General features: G+C 46.0%; 1 long non-coding RNA gene across 1 annotated transcript; it reads right to left on the reverse strand.

Annotated features, from left to right (window-relative positions):
* Positions 1 to 4,370: 4,370 nt before the first annotated feature.
* LOC120639025 lies at positions 4,371 to 7,907 on the reverse strand. The gene is made up of 2 exons (XR_005661140.1): positions 7,812 to 7,907; positions 4,371 to 4,526 (listed from the first exon to the last, which is right to left on the reverse strand). It is a non-coding gene; the product is annotated as an uncharacterized LOC120639025 (long non-coding RNA).
* Between the last annotated feature and the right edge of the window lie 288 nt (positions 7,908 to 8,195).

Consider the following 8,195-nt stretch of genomic DNA (forward strand, 5'->3'; position numbering starts at 1 on the left):
CTGTGGTTGGAGAATAGAAAGGGACCAAGAACTGAACCCTGAGGGACACCTACAGTTCCAGGATGGGAGGCGAAAGAGGAGCCTGAGAAAGAAGCTGAGAATGAGTGGCCAGAGAGATAGGAGGAGACCGGGAGAGGACGGAGTCAGTGAAGATTGGGTAGTGTTTCCAGGAGAAGGGGGTGGTCGACAGTATCCGAGGCCGCTGAAAGGTCGAGGAGGATTAGGATAAAGTAGAAGCCTTTGGATCTGGCGAGAAGGAAATCACTTGTGACCTTTGAGAGGGTGGCTTATGTGGAGTGAAGGGGACGGAAGCCAGATTGGAAGGTGTCAGGGAGAGAATTGGAGGCGACGACTCGCTCGAAGAGTTTGGAAAGGAAAGGTAGGAGGGAGACGGGGCTATAACCGGAGGGAGTCATGGGGTCAAGGGAGAGGTTTTTTTAGGGATGGGGAGACATGAACATGTTTGAAAGCAGTGGGGAAGAAGCCACTGGAAAGCCAACAATTGAAGATGGTGGTCAGGGAGGGAAAAAGGGAGGCCGTAAGTTTTTTTGATAAGGTGCTAAGGGAGGGGGTCGGATGCACAGGTGAAGAGGTGAATTTTGAGAGAAGGCATGAGATCGCGCCTCGAGATATTGCTGTGAAGGTCGGGAGAGTTGAAAAAGAAGCAGAAGGGAGGGACTGAAGAGGAGCAGGGGAGATTTTAGGGAGATTTAGACGAGACAGGAAACGGGACCGCTAATCCCCCAAGTGCTTAATACGGTAGTCTGCACATAGTAAGTTCCTCATGAACCCCATCCACCTCCGCGTCAAATAGAACTTCTTACCATGGCTGTAAAACACTCAATCACCTTACCCACTCCTACCTTATCTCTCTGATTTTCTACTACAACCCAGCCCACCCACTTCCCTGCTCTAATACCAACCTACTCACAGGACTCTGATCTCATCTACCACATCGCCAGTTTCTGGCCCACATCCTGTCTCCAACCATTTCATATGCCACAGACGATCACTCCCCCTGCCTTCAAAGTCTTACCTCTCCTCCAAGAGGCTTTCTCCGAAGTGTCTCTCAACTCATCTTCTCCCACTCCCTTGTACTTGGATCTGCACCTTTTATTCACCGCCCCCCCCCCCCCATCCCCACACTTACGTACATGTCCGTAATTCATTTATTTATATTAATGGCTGTCTCCCCCTCTAGACTGTAAGTTCACTATGGGTGGGGAATTTTGTCTACCAACTCCCTTACATGGTACTCTCCCAAGCGCTTAGTACAGTGCTCTGCACACAGCAAGTGCTCAATAAATATGATTGAGTACTCAATAAATACCTTTGATAGGCTGATTTACAAAAACCACCATTACTGCAACTATTACTAGGTGGAGGATAAGGTTCCAAGAATAATTAGCCATTTCACATCGATATCTTTTTGTTTCATTTTTTAATTTTCCTTGGACTCTGACAGTGGAGTCAACTGGAAAGAGGTTCTTTAAATCCAGGCAGAGCCAAGGAATGGGTCCCATCTGATTATTTTTTAAAGAAGCTGGAGGCATTTTTAGTTCTCTCTCTTGTCCCTGTTCAATTTGATTTTCGTATGCTGTCATTCTAGTTCTAGCTGAAGAAGCTATGGAAGAACTTGACATGTGAAAATGTAATGGCGCATGGAGGCTGTCATTGAATCTTGTCAGCATTTACATGACTCCTGTCAGATGAATTTCCATGAACCCAATTGGGTGAAAGGAATAGGAGGAAACAAGGAAAAGAAAACAATTTTAGAGAAATCACAAGGCTCCATCACCTAAACTGGAAGCCCTAAGCAGGATGTACTCACCGACCTCGTATCCAATTACGAAGCTTCAGCATTTTGGCCGCACTGAGACAAATGACAGCTGCATTCTAATAATGATAATTGGGGTATTTGTTAAGCGCTCACGATGTGCCGAACACTGTACTGAGCATGGAGGTAGATACGAGATAATCAGGTCCCATATGGGCCTCACATTCTATATAGGAGGGAGCAAAGGTATTGAAGCCCCATTTTGCAGATGAAGGACCTGAGGTACAGAGAAGTCAAGTGACTTGCCCGAGATCACCCAGCAGACAAGTGGCAGAGCCGGGATTGTGACCTGCACAAAGGCTGTCCAATCAATCAATCAATCAGCTGCCTTGCCACGCTGTCGGGTTTGTTGTAGGCAGTTGCCGGCTTTAGGGGGTGGGAGGCCCTGAGTTGAGAATTCCAAGTGCCACTTCTCACCCCACAGTTCACGGTACAACACACAGCAATAGGGTGGTGTCATCAAAGGGGGTTGTTTTGCTATGCAGCAAAACAGGAATTTCCCTTCCTCTTTCCTTTCCCTAAATCTCCCATCTAGGACCAAAGGCAGAGTTTGGACAGGGAAGACAACAGATTCCGGGCTCGAATGCTTGGAGAGGAAAAAAAGGAGAAATAGAAGATGAAACAGAGGAAGAGGGGGGCAGAGAGACAGTGCGAGAAGGGAGTGAGGGAGGGAGGGGGGAAGGAAGCGAAAGGAAGGAAGGGAAAGGACAAGGACAAGGACAAGGGAAAGGGAAAGGACAAGGACAAGGGGAGGAGAGGAGAGGAGAGGGGAGGGGAGGGGAGGGGAGGAGAGGAGAGGAGAGGAGAGGAGAGGAGAGGAGAGGAGAGGAGAGGAGAGGAGAGGAGAGGAGAGGAGAGGAGAGGAGAGGAGAGGAGAGGAGAGGAGAGGAGAGGAGAGGAGAGGAGAGGAGAGGAGAGGAGAGGAGAGGAGAGGAGAGGAGAGGAGAGGAGAGGAGAGGAGAGGAGAGGAGAGGAGAGGAGAGGAGAGGAGAGGAGAGGAGAGGAGAGGAGAGGAGAGGAGAGGAGAGGAGAGGAGAGGAGAGGAGAGGAGAGGAGAGGAGAGGAGAGGAGAGGAAAGGAAACGAAGAGAGAAGTAAGAATGAAGGGGAAGTAGGAAGAGGAGAAAGAAAAATCAAGTGTCAGGCCATTTTTGAAACATCCTTCATTTCAGGGAGCAGAAGGGTGGAGCTGTCAGTGGAGGGCAAAAAGCAAACCTAAGATGACTGCCACAAAATGAGGCAGAGGGACGCACTTACAGGTGGTCTTCTAGATAGAGTGTCTGGCTCAGGCACCATCTTGAGAGGCCCAAACGATCACCATCGTGGCTGAGTTGCCCATCTGCCGACCCTTGCTTACCATGTGAAGCCGGACCTGCCGGTCACCCATGAATCTGGCAAGCTGACAGAAGCAGTCACTGATCTCTGGTCTGATTTCACTGATATAATCGCTCAGGGGCCAGACCAACTTTTTTGTTCCGATCTTATATTAAGATTGGGCTCTCATCAGGGGACATCTAGGAACCTCTGGGATCCCTTTCTGAACAACAGCGTGGCTTAGTGGAAAGAATAAGGGCCTGAAAGTTGGGGGACCTGGGTTCTAATGCCAGCTCCACCACTTCAATCAATCAATTGTATTTATTGAGAGCTTACCGTGTGCGGAATACCGAACTAAGTGATCGGGAGGGTGCACTGTAACACAGTTGGTAGACTCATGAGAAGAAATGTGGCCTACTGGAGAGAGCACGAGGCTGGGTGTCAGAAGGACCTGGGTTCTAATCCTGCCTCTGCCAACTCCTTGCTGGGTGACCTTGGGCAGTTCACTTCACACCTCTGTGCCTCAGTTCTCCTGTTCTCCCTCCTACTTAGATTGTGAGTCCCCTGGAGGACATGGACTGTGTCCGATCTGATTAACTTGGACCTACCCCGGCCCTGAGAACGGTGTTTGACACATAGAAATCGCTCAACAAATGCCACTTTAAAAATTCCCAGACTTGAAGAAGAGCCTAGAGTCTAGTCTTACAGTCTAGTCTAGTCTTACAATTTCCTGATGTGTGATCTTGATCCATTGATTGATCAATCATATTTATTGAGTGCTTACTGTGCTTGGGAGAATACAGTTCATTCATTCGTTCATTCAGTAGTATTTATTTATTAGTATGTGCAGAACAGTCTACTAAGCACTTGGAATGTACAATTCCGCAACCGACAGAGGCAATCCCCGCCCAATGACGGGCTCAATGATGGTAGAAATGTTCTCTGCCCACAAGTCAATCAATTTCTAGGTGGCTTAGTTTCCTGATCTTTAAAATGGGGATAAAATACCTCCTCCTCTTCCCCTTTAGACTGTGAGCACCATATGGTTCAGAGACTGAGTCTCATCTGATTATACTGTGTCTACCCCAGTGCTTAGTTCAGTGCTTGACACCTAGTAAATACTGAACAAATACCGCAATTATAAAATTACTCCATTCTATCAGTTACGTATCCGAGGTGTAGAGAAATCGTGAAAAGGAAAGACAGGGTTACAATTCAGATCCTTGGGGTCTCCGTCTTCTGTCCAGGCCCGTAAGACACCCCTCCTCTCAGGTTTAATGGAAGTAGAGATCATAGCTTCCCATGCTCGGAAATGGAATTTTTGAAGTCCGGAACTCAAAGCAGTCGAATGGTTGGCCTTCCTCTTTTCAGCAGCGCTAATAGTTGGAAAAAATGAATAGTTGCTTTAACTCCTGAAAGATCACCAGACTAACACCAGCAAGACTAATCTGCTGGGTGACCTTGAGCAAGTCATTTAACTTCTCTGGGCCTCAGTTACCTCATCTGTAAAATGGGGATTAAGACTGCAAGCCCCATATGAGCCCTATCTGAGCCCTATGGAGGATAGGGACTCTGTCTACCCAATTATCCTGTATTTACTTAAAACAGCACTTAATACAGGGCCTTGACACATAGCAAATGCTTCAAAAATGCCATTAAAAAAAACTATGTGTTTTTTTTTCCCTTTTTGCCAAGGACACAAGCCAAGGAAAGAACTGTGTTACAGTGTCTTTATATAATTGCATTACATTTTTATCTGGCAGTACTTGCAGGCAGCGTGAAGCAGCATGGCCTGGTGGATAGAGCACGGGGCCTCAGAGTCAGAAGGACCTGGGTTCTAATCCCATCCCCACCACTTGTCTGCTGTGTGACCTTGGACAAGTCACTTACCTAATCTGTGCCTCAGTTCCCTCACCTGTAAAATTCATTCAATCGTATTTATGGAGCGCTTATTATGTGCAGAGCACTGTACTAAGCGCTTGGAATGTACAATTCGGCAACAGATAGAGACAATCCCTGCCCACTGATGGGCTTACGGTCTAATGGGGTATGTCCAACCTGATTGGCTCGAATCTACCCAGCGCTTAGAACAATGCTCGAGGCATAATAATCACTTAACAAATTCCATAAAAAAGCAGTGTAACTGAAAAGACCAACACAGGATCTATACCCTCTTCCGTATTGTTTACAAGTAAGGCTAGATCTTGACCGAGAAGCAGCACGGCCTAGTGGGTAGAGGATGGGCCAGGGGGTCAGAATGACCTGGGTTCTAAACTTGCCTCTTCCACTTGTCTGCTGTGTGAGCGTGAGTAAATCATTTCACTTCTCTGGGCCTCAGACACCTCATCTGTAAAATGGGGATTAAGACCGTGAGCCCTACGTGGGACAGGTACTCTATCCAACGTGATTACCTTGTATCTGCCCCCAGCTCTTAGTAGAGTGCCCGGCATATAGTGACTTAGCGGAAAGAGCCCAGGCTTGGGAATCAGAGGTCATGGGTTCTGATCCCGGCTCCACCGCTTATCAAGCTGTGTGACTGTGGTCAAGTCACTTCACTTCTCTGGACCTCAGTGACCTCATCTGTAAAATGGAGATGAAGACCGTGAACCCCACGTGGGACAACCCGATTACCTTGTTTCTATCCCAGCGCTTAGAACGGTGCTTGGCGCATAGTAAGCGCTTAACAAATGCCATCATCATCATTATTAACAGATACTACAATCGTTATTATTATTATCATTATTATTATAGTTGGGGTGCTAAGTCACACTGGGACTGCCTCTGTTGTCCATTCTGTCTCCTTAAGTCTCAATTCTCATTTGCTCCGAGAGCAACCTCTCTCCCCATCTCTTCTCTCCAGGCTAGTCTTTCTGCTGCAGATGTGTCTCTGTCAACAGACCCCTGCCATGAAACATTGCTTGAGACTGCTAAAATAATCCCCGAGGTTGTGTCAGAAGCACCTTGAACGATAATGCAGACTCCCGAAGGAAAAACCTCTCATGATTATATCTCTACGTGGCATTTTAGGGCCCGTCAACAAAACGATGCACTGAAATTACCGCAGAGGTGCCCAGAACATGACATTAGGTTCGCAAAAAAATGTTGAACAGTGCTTTCCAATTTATAGGGCTTCTTGGATGATGGAAGTCCTTTCAAAAGCTCTGATTCTCTAAAATAATGATTGAGTCACATGAACCTCCAAAAAGTGAAGTGCTAGAGAAAACATTTTTGCTTTTAGAGCATCACCCCCGTTTTTGGAAGAAAAAGAAATGAATGTATTTTGCCAAGGACTAAAGCTAATTAGTATCATCTGCTAAGTTAGTGGCCTAAATCTCGCAGTTCTAACACAAAAGGCAAGAATAGTAAACTCAGATGGAATCGAATCCACTTATGTGACACTTTGTAGCTTTATAAGGATTAATGGCTTAGGGTTTTCTGATCAGCACAGTACTTTATCACATTCTGAGATTCATCCACCTTATATCAACTCCATTTGTAAAGAAAATAAAAATGTCATTTTCCAATACTGGCTCGTTTCACTTTATTCCGGAAGTCTCCCTCCCAACTCTTCTCCACCACTTCCCCCGTGGATTTCTCATTGGGTTTTTGGGTGTTTGTTTTTTTTATAACTGATCATATGGGTTGGCCTAAAAGTCTCCTCAAAGCTCCAAGAAGTGATTGAAGCAGCGATAATTCATCTCGGTGCCCCAAGGAAATTGCTCTGGTCGTATTTGCCGCATGGTGTGCTCATATCTACTGGTAAAAGAATCAGCCTCATTTGAAATGCACATTAAACCTTCTGCGTTAAATTAATTATACAACGCATTAACTGAAGTCAATACATCGTATTTACATAGGCAATTTGTTTGGACAAAAGATGATGAAAGAACCCGATTGTCAGTCCCTGCATGAGGATTTGACCCTTGGGAAAACAACCAAAGATGCTATACTCTGGCCACCAGGGAAATTTAAAATGTTCCACTTTCCAAATGCCCCACTAGTAAGGTCTGGGAAGGAGAATCAGGTTTAAATGACCTGGGCTCATAAGTGTTTCTCTGTCCTGCCCAGAACACATCAAGGAGATTTCAGAGCCGGAGTTGAAGCAAGTGGAGAAAATTGAGAGTCCGTGACCACCAGGATAATATCAAGTGACTTCTTGGAGGCAGAGAAGCCAAAGAGAGGGTTTATACGTCTCTAAATTGGAAAGCATTCATTCATTCATTCATTCACTAGTATTTATTGAGCGCTTACTATGTGCAGAGCACTGTACTAAGCGCTTGGAATGAACGAGTCGGCAACAGATAGAGACGGTCCCTGCCGTTTGATGGGCTTAATAGTGTAGTCATTGAGCACAACCCCGAGAGTCAGAAGGTGACGGGTTCTGTTCCCGGCTCCACTACCTGTCTGCTGTGTGACTTTAGGCTTAGTTAGGGAAGGCCTCTTGGAGGAGATATGCTTTTAATAAGGCTTCAAAGGTGGGGAGAGTCTAAAGGAGACATCTCTGACCATAAGGTACAGAAGAGTTTCGTGAAGGCTATTTTCCTCTAAATATTCCCTATTAAAGCCTGGGACTGCTCTTGTGTAGCTTTTTCTTTTCATCCTCACTGTCGGAGCACTTATCTCTCTGCAACACCCACCTCTCGCCCCCTCCCCTTTAATACCTCCGGTCCCCGAGCAAGTAGTTGAAGTGGCTCGGCTGCTGCCTTCGGATCGATCATTTCCAACTCTCAGGGATGGGTAGGTTTTTCCAACAAACTTCTCTCTGGTTAAAAAAGACAACAAAACACATCCTTTAGTTCAGCGGATGGAGAAATCGTTCACGGACAGAAACGAGGTCAACAAATTGATTGATTTTGACTAAATATGCCGTTTGCTTTTGAAAATCAATCAAAAAGGATAGATGAGTTGAAAAAAAATATCATTATATACAATCCAAGAGATCATCAGAAACCCCTATTTTCTCTTCTGGGGAAACAACACAGTTGTTCAAAGCGGTGCTCACTGAAGAAGCAATCAGTCAGTCAGTCAATCATATTGATTGAGAG

The sequence above is a fragment of the Ornithorhynchus anatinus genome, chromosome 2 (genome assembly GCF_004115215.2).
Source record: "Ornithorhynchus anatinus isolate Pmale09 chromosome 2, mOrnAna1.pri.v4, whole genome shotgun sequence".
NCBI lineage: Eukaryota > Metazoa > Chordata > Mammalia > Monotremata > Ornithorhynchidae > Ornithorhynchus > Ornithorhynchus anatinus.